Source organism: Vespula pensylvanica, chromosome 5 (genome assembly GCF_014466175.1).
Source record: "Vespula pensylvanica isolate Volc-1 chromosome 5, ASM1446617v1, whole genome shotgun sequence".
Classification (NCBI taxonomy): Eukaryota; Metazoa; Arthropoda; class Insecta; order Hymenoptera; family Vespidae; genus Vespula; species Vespula pensylvanica.
This window is the reverse complement of record NC_057689.1, coordinates 5,426,134-5,437,019: the sequence shown is the minus strand read 5'-3', so window position 1 is coordinate 5,437,019 and position 10,886 is coordinate 5,426,134. Positions and strand designations below refer to the sequence as shown.

Here is a 10,886-nt window from a genome sequence, read left to right as displayed (position 1 = left end):
TTTTCCTCCCCCTAACAGCTCTTCGTTAATCTTTCTTTCTTTATTTCGTCTTGCACGATTGCGAGTGTTTACAACGTCGATAAAGGAAACACATCACCAACGCACGCCTATATCGTCGGCGTTTCCTTTTCTTTTGATTATACTTTTTCTTCTTTTATTTCTTTTGAAGTTTACGTTTTCAGAGGTCGTAGGAACTAGCTAGCAAAGTAAGGCGCTCCATCAAATATAAAAAGTAACGAACGGCAAGTTCTTTCGATGAATTGTCCAATACAAAATGTCGCGACGTGACGCCGAAAGCGAATTATTTTGTGACGGTGAATCGGTAGTGGTGATCAAGAAACAAAGCGGTCAACATCGTTCTTATAGTCATCGTTGAGGAACTTCGTTCGGTACGATGGCTGATAGCTGACGGATGGATTTCTCACGCTTTACGTTCTTGAAGCGTCCACAGGGCTGAGGATCGAAGAACAGTGGAAGGTAATTATTTTGACTCTTCCGACAATCTATTTTACCTCTTATAATTAGATCTTATAGATTGTAGTATTTTTAGTTTTTTAGTTTTTTTTTTATTTTTAGTTTTACTGTGTTTTTACTATTACATTTAACTCGTCGTACCGCTCTTTTTTCTTTTTCCGTTGATTATTTTCTAGCAATGTCGTGAAACGTGTAATCATTTTTCTCTATTTTCCTTCTCTTTTTTTTTTTGTAAAAACCGAGAATTTTTTTCTCTCTCTTTCTCTCTTTCTTTTTTTTTTTATTTTTCTCAAAGAGAAATTCATCGATAAATTGTCACGGAAATTACGAGAACAATTAGTTGAAAGCAATATCGCAGATCGAACAATATTCTAGCGTACGTTCTGTTGTCGCTGTTTTTCTATTTTATGTATTACGTATGTATTACGAGTGCGATGCTACTAGATACAAGAACTGCAGAAAATACGTTAGAAATATAGTAAAGAGGAAATAAATTGGAAGAAGACCGCGAGGAAATTCTCTTGGTATCTGATACTCAACTAAACTTGCAGTTAAGAGTATCTCACGCGATGTAATATAAGTCAGACTAATGATAGTCAAAGTAAACACGTTTTAGCTATTCACAGTTGTGCTTCAAAGATTAAAATAACGATCTCGAATTATCGTTAGGAAATCCTTTTCGATATCGTATTATTTCGATTAAATTTCTTGTTCACTCTTTAAGGTGATAATTCGAGACCTTTTCAATCGTGAAATCGATTACGGAACTCGAACCTTTCGTATATATAATTTTTGGGTAGACGTAGATAAGATGACAAATATATATATGTATATATATATATATATATATATATATATATATATAAAATTAAAAACTAGATGTTTCTTTCGAATCGATCGTACGATATGTAGGAGGTCGTAGCCCAGGTAAACGTTGATCGCACGTTTGATATCAAGTTCCTGTGTTCTAGTATAGCGCGTTGGTTCGATCGACAAAATGTCACATCGATAAGATTGTTCTTTATCATTTTTTAATTTTTTTTATCTTGCCCGTCCGATTTATAGTTTAACAGAAGGACTTCTAAACGATAATATGTCGCAGCTGGAAGAGAAATTGTGTCGATTATTTTGCGTTTTTACGAATTTTATTTTAGAAAAGAAAAGATCGACTTGTGCGGACATTTCGATTAAGGTCGTTTTATATATTTCAGTCTCCATGCCGTTTTCGTGATTTACATTTAAAAAATTGTGTATGACGAATCGGTGATTGAACTGACAATGAGACTAAATGAAAATTTGTGAATGTATGTGTTTAAATTATATACAGTAATGTTAAAATCACCGTAGCCGAACGATTTGAAAGAAGATTGAACTGAAATGTGTGAACTCGATTTTTATTCGATTATTTAATCCGTCGAATCTCTTTATTTTTATATTATTTTTTTTAAACTTTGCGCTAAATAAAAAAAGAAGAAAAGAAAGAAAGAAAAAGAAGAAGAAAGAAAAAGTGTAGATAATAAGTAAGAAGGTACACTTTCGTTCTCTCCCTTTTTATTTCAAAAAACTTGTGGTCCCCTGAGTGTAATGAATTTTTCACGGGAAAACCATTAGCGAGGATTGTCAGGTAGAAAACTAAATTTTGTTCCGACTTTTTTATATATTGTTACATGTACAGATTGTTTTCTTTTTTCTTTTTTTCTTTTTTTCCTTTATTCTGTTTTTTTAAGTAGTGCGTGCAGATGTAAAACTTGACACTTTTCGGTAAACTTGCTTTCGAGCTTTTCTCGAAAAGATTAAGATCTTAATTCGCGTCGTGTCTTGGCTAACTCTCGACAATCATGCACACGTTGTTTTTATCTTTGGTCTCTTGGCTAACTTACATATAAACGGGTCTTTCTTCTTCGTTTACAGAAAAAGATACCACAGGTGATATATCGAATTGATTTAAATAATTTACTCTTACTGAAATTGATCGAACGAAGAGAAGATCTACGATCTTCTATATTTATCGTTCGAAATACGTAAAAGTTTGATTTTCAGAGTTGGAAATCTTTTTCTATCTTGAAACGACGAACTGGAATGCGAATCTAACGTAGGAATGAAATGTCGTTAACGAGAAAACTTGCGAGGCGGAATGGCTTAATAACAGATTGATCGTAGATGTGTGTGTGTGTGTGTCTATATATATAATGAAAAAATAAAATACTAATAAACAGATAAAGAAGAAAAACAAAAAAAAGAAAATAGAATAAAAGAGCAATACTTATCGGTTATTACGTTGAACTTTATCCTTACTGTCCGAAGATCCACAATAAGGTCGTAAGCCTGTTGCTTTCTTCTTTCTTTTTTCGCCTCGTATTTTTTCCCCGTAATTGCGTCGATGACGTACGAAACTTAATATACGATATCGGCAGGTATATATTTTCATTAGTTTCTTAAATTGCGAAATTCTTCGAGCTATTTCTGCCTCTCTCTCGCTTTTTCTCTTTCGTAAGAAATATCCGACCACGTAATGTTCACAGCTGCATGTTGAAGTTTGATTGGATCAGCCGATAGGTTAACGTGAAAGTTGTGTTAGGTGGTAACGATATCTTCATAGGGTGGTAAAATAGTTAATAAAACATTTTTTTTTGTAATATTTTAGTTACTCACAATGAATTAAAAATTAATAACGTTATTAGGTCTTCGTTAATTGGATTATTGCATCTCGACTTAATACTCTCTCTATCTCTCTCTCTCTCTATTTCCTTTCTTTTTTAATTAACATGATTAAATTAATGTGATCGATCAGTAACACAATCGGTAAAGTTACAAACGTATTTAGCAAACGTATCATGTACTATACTGAGTTTGAGCACCCGTTAGACTTGGATCATATCTATGTATGTAGATATACACATAAGTAAGTAGATATCACATCAGCACATATAAGGCTGCAGCCAGCAACATTGTAATCAAGTCTTTGATGTGGAGAAGTCCGAATTGTGTCACACATGCGCAGGTTACGTGATTAGTCTGAGAAACTACATCCGTATGTTTAGGTATATATATATATATATATATATATATATATATATTTTCTACTTCCGAGCATGCAAACTTGGAAATTCTTGGTCAAGCTGTCGCTCGGTTTCTTGTCGAAAGGAAATGTCCTTTGATTTATTTAACCAATGTAAAAGATTTCGATCCACGAAACGTTTGAAAATCGTTCTAATAATAACAATTCAATGTTATAAATTTTTCTATCTTAATATATTATAGAGAAATTTCTTAATTTATAGGTCGCGTACAATTTTCAAATAGATCGTGTAGTGATAGTTTCTACCAAAGCAAGAAAAATAATTAATTTGTAAGGAATTTTCAAAAAGTTTTCCATAAAATGTACTTGTGAGTTCACGAGAATATCACATAGTTTTAATGATATAGAAAGTAATTCCGATTTACAGTTTCTTAAAAATTGTATTTATCTTATAAACAATTGGATCGCGATATCATTACAAAAAAATATATTGGATCGAAAAATAATTGAGGAATGTTGTAGAGGAAACATATTTCAGTCACAATTTTACATGTAAGTTGACGATATTTTGAGTTTAATCCGATAGTTAACTTTTTTAAGAAACCATAATCATGCGTAGGGGCTTTGCTGTATATCTCTTTGAACTCTTGTGAATAACATATCGCAGCGGCATATTAATCAGAATTCGACTTGTTTTGAATAGTATACATCACAATGCATTGAAAATGCTTCAGAAGGAGCATATAAACGTAATGGTCCTAGATAAATCGTAGTATATAGCATACGTACACGCAACAAACCGTACACATAGCAATGGACTGAATCAAAATGCGTTCGCATTGAGATGGTGATCCATTTGGTGAATGAATAATAGTGCGTCAATTCGAATACGGTAGCAGTAGCAGCAATAACAACAACAACAACGACAATAACAACAGTAATAGCAGTAACAACCGTGGAGTAAATCGTTAAGTGTAAGAATTTCAAGGATTCAGTTAAGTCTTATTCATAAAATAAATTTGCTTACGTAGAATATAAATAAATTTACAAAATCGTAAGAACTTTTAAAAATTAGTTTCATCGTTTACTATTAGAGAAAATTTCTTTCAAAGATATCTTAGAAAAGATTAAGTCTAATAGGAACGAAATTACGTTTAAATTAATCTAGTTACATCAGTATAATTCATAAAAAATGTCGATATTAAATGCATTACGTAAATGCACGTGTATAGTTATTGACAAGTTTTACGTAATTATACAGCTTGTATATTTATATCTATAGATACATATACATACCTTTTATATACACCCCCACATGCACACATTTATATATAATCGTATCTATTGTTAACATATTTGCTTGAAACCATGAAGAGAGATTGATCGAATACAAACGAAACAAGAATTTATTTCCAACAAAATTCAATCGTATAAACACATTCGTAGGCAAGTGTTGCACATTATTATTATTATAGAAAATATCACTAGTTTTATACTTTATCTTATATGTGCATCTGCTTATATATGTATATATATATATACATATTTGTGTCATCTACTAGAAGGAATATAAATCACTATACGAAATAAAACGCGATTAACGTTAACGATGTCTCATTTCGTAAAACGAGCTCGCTCATAAAGTAAATTCATCGGTGAAGCAATTAAACGTTTCCATGCGTTTTGCGCTTGTATATGTAGTTGTGAAAGAGGATCGAGAGAGAAATTCGATCGTCGAATCTGAATTTGATCAGCGCGAGATAGAGAGATAGGGAAATAGATAGATAGAGAGAGAGAGAGAGAGAGAGAGAGAGAGAGAGAGAGAGAGAGAGAGAGAGAGAGAGAGAGAGAGACAAAGATAGGAGACGTGGTTGGCAGGTGTTCACAGGGTATCCTGCGGCGCAGGTTTAGAGGGGTTGGAAAGTAGGGTGGACGTGAGGGGGTGAGAGCAGGATGGTTATATATAGCAACGTGCCCGGGGCATCGATCGACGAACCTACTGAGCCTGGGAGAGCACGCGGATTCGGCACTCTCTCTCTCTCTCTCTCTCTCTCTCTCTCTCTCTCTCTCTCTCTCTCTCTCATTCTATATCTCTGTATGCCCTCTCTTTCTCTCTCTCTCTCTCTTTGTCTTTCTCTATCTCTTTCTGTCTGTCTCATATACCCTCTCGAAACTTTGTGCTTACGAAACGTCGTATAACTTATATTCTCTCTTTCTCTCTTTGTTTTCTTCTTCGATTCTATCGTGAACTCGCGTGCTAACCAAAAAGTCCAAGATAAACAGACAGACAGATAGAAAGAAGGAACGAGGGAGGAAGGGAAAGAAAATTATTATCACGAGAAAGCAAAGGAGAAAGCAAAGGTAAACGATGTTTGGGTTGGCTATTCGAGCTCGACGTTATAAATCAGAAGAAGATGAAACACTAGGTCGGTGAAGGAGAATTGCTTTGGGGAATCACTTCTTGGCCAATTGGCCTTCCTCTTCGATCAAGAGAGAGAACACTTGCGACTTGTTGCATTTCGGAAAAGCCCGGTTGCTGGACCGCAGACGATGCTTCGCCTACGCATATGTATTCATAGGTATATAGGTATATATTGCACATTGCGCCTACACATAGGTTTATCTATATTTATATGCATATATATATATATATATATATATATATATATATATGTATACATGTATATCGAGCGCGTTTGCGCGATGCATATAACGCGGTCGCGTATCTTGCATCCCGAAGCTCATTAAAATCCTAAGCTTTTTGTTTGCTCAATATTAATTGCAAATTCATCCTACCTGGGAATAAAAAGGGGAATCTCTTTTATCCCTGAACATGTTTATTCGTCCAACGTAACTGACGATTTCGATTCGTCGATAAAACTGCATATGACGTAGTAGAATGAAATGATACGATGTTTTACTTTATTTATTATTATTATTATTATTAGTATCACTATTATTATTATTATTATTATTATTATTATTATTATTATTATTATTATTATTATTTCTTCTCTTTTTCTTTTTTTTTATTGCTGTTATTTTAGAACGTTGAAGCGTGTTGCCCGTAGTATTTCTTCCCGAGAAACTTATTTAGATTGACGGTAATCGCCAAGAGTGTTGTTCCCTAGTGGTCACGGATTAGAAAAGTGGAGTAAAAATTATTCGAAAAAGAAAAATGAAGGGAAAAGTAAAGATGTATAATGGATACACGCGAGAATGAAAAGTATCGTCGTGATGGTGACGTTCGCCAAGTTTTGTTTCCAATTGCATGTATGCATATATGCATTGTATAGATATAGAAATTTTCAATACAATTCAAGTTTTTTCTTCGACGTTATTGTATCGACGATTGAACGAAATTGGTTTAGAAAAAAAATTGTTAGAAAAATTATGGGATAAAAACGTCGAAAGTTCGAATGTCGTCGCGTTTATGCGATAGCGAATTTCTATGAAGAAACCTTACAGTTTACAGTGTACACCCTTTGTCTCGTGGCAAAGGAAATACTCTGGAACGAGCGTTCTCCCTCGTTCGAGCAGTACAAAGTGCTTCGCGATATTAACCTTGCCGTGCAGCTTGCACTCCAATTTGCTAGTACGAGAAGCGTACGACGACGATGAAAAGAGGAGGAAGAAGGGAGAGAAAGAAGAATAAGAAGAGGAAGAGGAAAAGGAGAACATAGAGTTCGGTCCCTTGACGTTTCATAGAAACGCGTTTTTCTTGGATTCTCTTAGACTTATTTTCCAAAGGTATTATTGTACTATTGTTAGCGGAATCTTTGAAACAGATGGAGAGAGTAAAAGAGAGAGAGAGAGAAAAAGAGACAGTAGCTTTATTAGTATCATATTATGGAATAATCTTTCACGCTCTAGTTTCAATATATACACACACCCACACACACACACACACACACACACATATATATATATATAGAGTAATAGAGAGACCACTCATTGGTTTATTTCCATTAGGTTCTAGAAATTGAACGTTTTCTTAGACCAGAATATATACCGCAGCATTTCCCATGCACAAAGAAAAACTCGAGACCACAAGCTTCTGATCACAAGCTTTCCACTATACGAATACCCAATCTACGTAAATTCAACAAATTGCTGAAATTAATACCTGGAGGTTCGCATCAATTTCTCATCTTTCTGTTTGTTTGCTTGTTTATTAGTTTGTCTGTTTGTTTATCTATCTGTCTGTTCGTTTGCTTTTTTTCTTTTTCTTTCTCCTTTTTATTTTTATAAGCTAGACCCTCGAGCTCGTTAAATCGAACGAATCTTTGATCGAACATTTCGCTTTGAAAGAAACCGTTGCGTGATCGACTGGTCATGCTCGGATCGAATCGCAATTAACCAAATAAGTATGTTTCTTTTGCATACTAATTTGCATGTAATGCACGTACACGTTCCGATCACGTTATACGCAGAATTTTCCATCTAGATACAAGTATACTCGCCTCTAATACTTCCTTAATAAGATTGTGGTTTAATACTACAGCTTAATTGTCTCTACCATCTCTACCTACGTCAGTGTTTCGTAAATTATAACAACGTAATATCGTAGAATAGATTAAGATGGGGATTTCTCCTATAATTTTCTAATTCCTGGTAATGCGAATTCATGTACATAGTTAAATATGTACAGACATAGATACATACATCCGAGGATTTTTACTAGGATTTTTACTTTTCGTCGAGTCAACTTCGTAAGAAAAAAAATGACTTTTGTCGTTTAAAATTTCAAAGAATCCTCTTCTCGTGAATTTTTTATTATTTTCCTTTTTCTTCTTTTGTTTTTCTGTCTTATATTCTTTCTTCTTTTTCTCTCCCTCTCTCTTTTACGACCCCTCGTTTCGTTGTCGACGAAGATGAGCTAAACTTTGTTGTTATCAGTAATAGGACACCGTACGCGATAACGGGCTCTAAAACGCGCAAAGCCGATAGAAAGTAAGCCATATTGCTTTTTTCTTTTCTTCTTTCTCTTCTTCCATGCGTATGCGCAAAAGTTACTTGTCTGTGAAAAGGGGAAAAAAATATTAGGTGAAGTAAATCATCTGGAGAGTTTTCAAGGAAGTTCGATCAAAATGCATTCTGTGTGAAGGAAAGCTTTACATTTACTTCACGTATCCAAAGTAGTTTTTTTAGATTCTTTTCGTGTCGATGGTCCTTGACGTAATATTCGTGTTAAAACTTGGAAAATGATTTATTTTCGATTTTGTTTCCTGATAGGGAAAAAGGAAAGAAGACGTGTAAATATATAGTATGAGATGAAAATATCTGATGTCAAGATTATTTTAACTTTCATTTATAATCTCTGTTACCGGGACGAATTCATTTTATAAAGTTTGCTAACTCGAATTTTTTTTCTTTTTTCTTTCTTTTTCTTTTTGTTTGTTTAACTTATTACTTCTCTCTCTCTTTCTCTCTCTCTCTCTCTACTTTATTTTTATACATATACTATTTTTATAGATATTTTTATAGATAGATTCTTTTTTTTTCGTATAAAACAAATATTCGCTGGTTATCTCTACACGCGACACATTGAATTACAACGTCACCGGATCTTCCAGTACGTGCTCCTCGGTCTTCTCTCAACGAATCAACATTTTTCGTTGCACGTTGAGAATTTTAAAACTTTTTAGAGGAATGCCATCTCGTGATTTCGTATTATATCGCGAACAATGACGCTTAATTTAAGAAAGAGGAAAGATTGAATTAAAATGATTAACGATTTAAAATACTACGTACATATATATTCTTATAAAGAATTATCTCAGCTTCGAAATATATTTAGATAAAAGCGTAGATTTTATCCTTCTTTCCTTCTTCCTTCATTTCTTTGTAGGAATAATTTTAACAGAAGGCAAGTATTTGTAGGTTGTGTAAACGCGTAACGAAAATCATTCTCTTAAGTAAATACGAGTTCTTTGAGAATATATATTTCAGTATAAAGTGACGCCATTCCATCTACGTATTACTCTTATCAGCTGGAAATCGCGATCAATAGTGTCTATATAAAAGATAAAATACTTCTTGTTTTTGCATCATTTCTTTTGGATTTAGGTTTACACGTGGCACAACACGTTCTCTTCTTTTTATTTTTCTTTAATAGAACGCTTTCCGTTCTTTATTTATTCTATCTATTTTCGTATAGGATATTTACATATACAAATAATTATCTATGTATATATATATATATATATATATATATATATATAGTATGCGTGTGCATATATGGATATGTATCTATGCGTACCTATATATGAATATGACGTGACAATTTATTTTCGTTGGCGAATCACCGCATCGTGCATGTTAAATGTTATATAGTTGATAGGAGAGGGAAACGAAGGAGGGTAATAATTATATTTATGTGGAAGAGTGAGAGAGAGAGAGAGAGAGAGAGAGAGAGAGAGAGAGAGAGAGAGAGAGAGAGAGCAGATAATTACTATCGATTACTCGCGGACTCATGCACGAACGACTTGGTTTAAACGAGGCTCACCTGTTGCTAAACTGGTGGCTGATCTCTCTCGAAGCTCTTTACGATCGATTAAATGAAATTAAATTTTGTTAAATGTTAATCATCAGATCTTTGGAAGGATCACATATGTCTATCATGTGTAAGATCATAGTCATCTCTTCGTTTCGAATATGAATTAACGATGAAAACTTGTTATTGCGATGTTAATGCGCATAATTTCACATGTTAATAATAGGTAACTTCTAGGGGACAAGAAATGATCGTGGCACGTGTTATATTGGATAAAGGCACGCCATTGCTAGCGCGAAAATGGGATCGAGTGGTCTCGCGTTGGAGCCTTCGGTAAACTCGTGGTATTACTCGAGTCTCTAATGGTGGATCGAAGATAACGTGGAAGTAGAGACACTCGACCACTAACGTGATGTCTCTCGCTTATTGTTAATGGATTATTGTTGGTTTTTATAAAACCTGTTATGGAGTATATTAACAAGCTTAAGTAACTGTTCGATTCGATCGTCGAAAGTTTTGATCAAATAACTGGGAACGTTCATAGGAGTTCCTTCGATAGAAATTGTAGGCCATCGCCTTTATTGCGTTTCTCAATACGGTTTGTCGATGCGATATCGCGATTATTTCTTCTCTACGTTACGACGGGTAGACCTATTTCTCGTCCCCGTTGCTTGGCAGGTTAATACGGGCTTTATAGGGTGTATTTGGTTTTACGAGAGAGAACGAGTTTCACGTCGCTCGGAGAATTTCATCGCATTTGCAACGTCCTAGGTGGAATATTTTGATTCGAGTTGACAATGATTTTTCGAATACCTTGAAAGTTTCAACAAAAATGTTTTGCTCCAATTGAAATTTCGATTCTCTCTCTCTCCTTCTCTTTCTCGTTCTATTTCTCTC

At 34.1% G+C, this 10,886-nt stretch overlaps 1 protein-coding gene across 34 annotated transcripts in view; it reads left to right on the top strand.

Annotated features, from left to right (window-relative positions):
• The first annotated feature begins 307 nt into the window (after nt 1-307).
• LOC122629615 (voltage-dependent calcium channel type A subunit alpha-1) overlaps nt 308-10,886 on the top strand; it is a 105,558-nt gene continuing 94,979 nt past the window's right edge. For 13 of the 34 annotated variants that reach the window (XM_043813226.1, XM_043813223.1, XM_043813217.1 and 10 more), the window contains exon 1: nt 309-477. The gene's annotated coding sequence lies outside the window, so the exon portion shown is untranslated. Of the gene's footprint in view, nt 478-10,886 lie in introns of all 34 variants that reach the window. The other 21 variants (XM_043813228.1, XM_043813225.1, XM_043813242.1 and 18 more) reach the window with 4 other exon arrangements.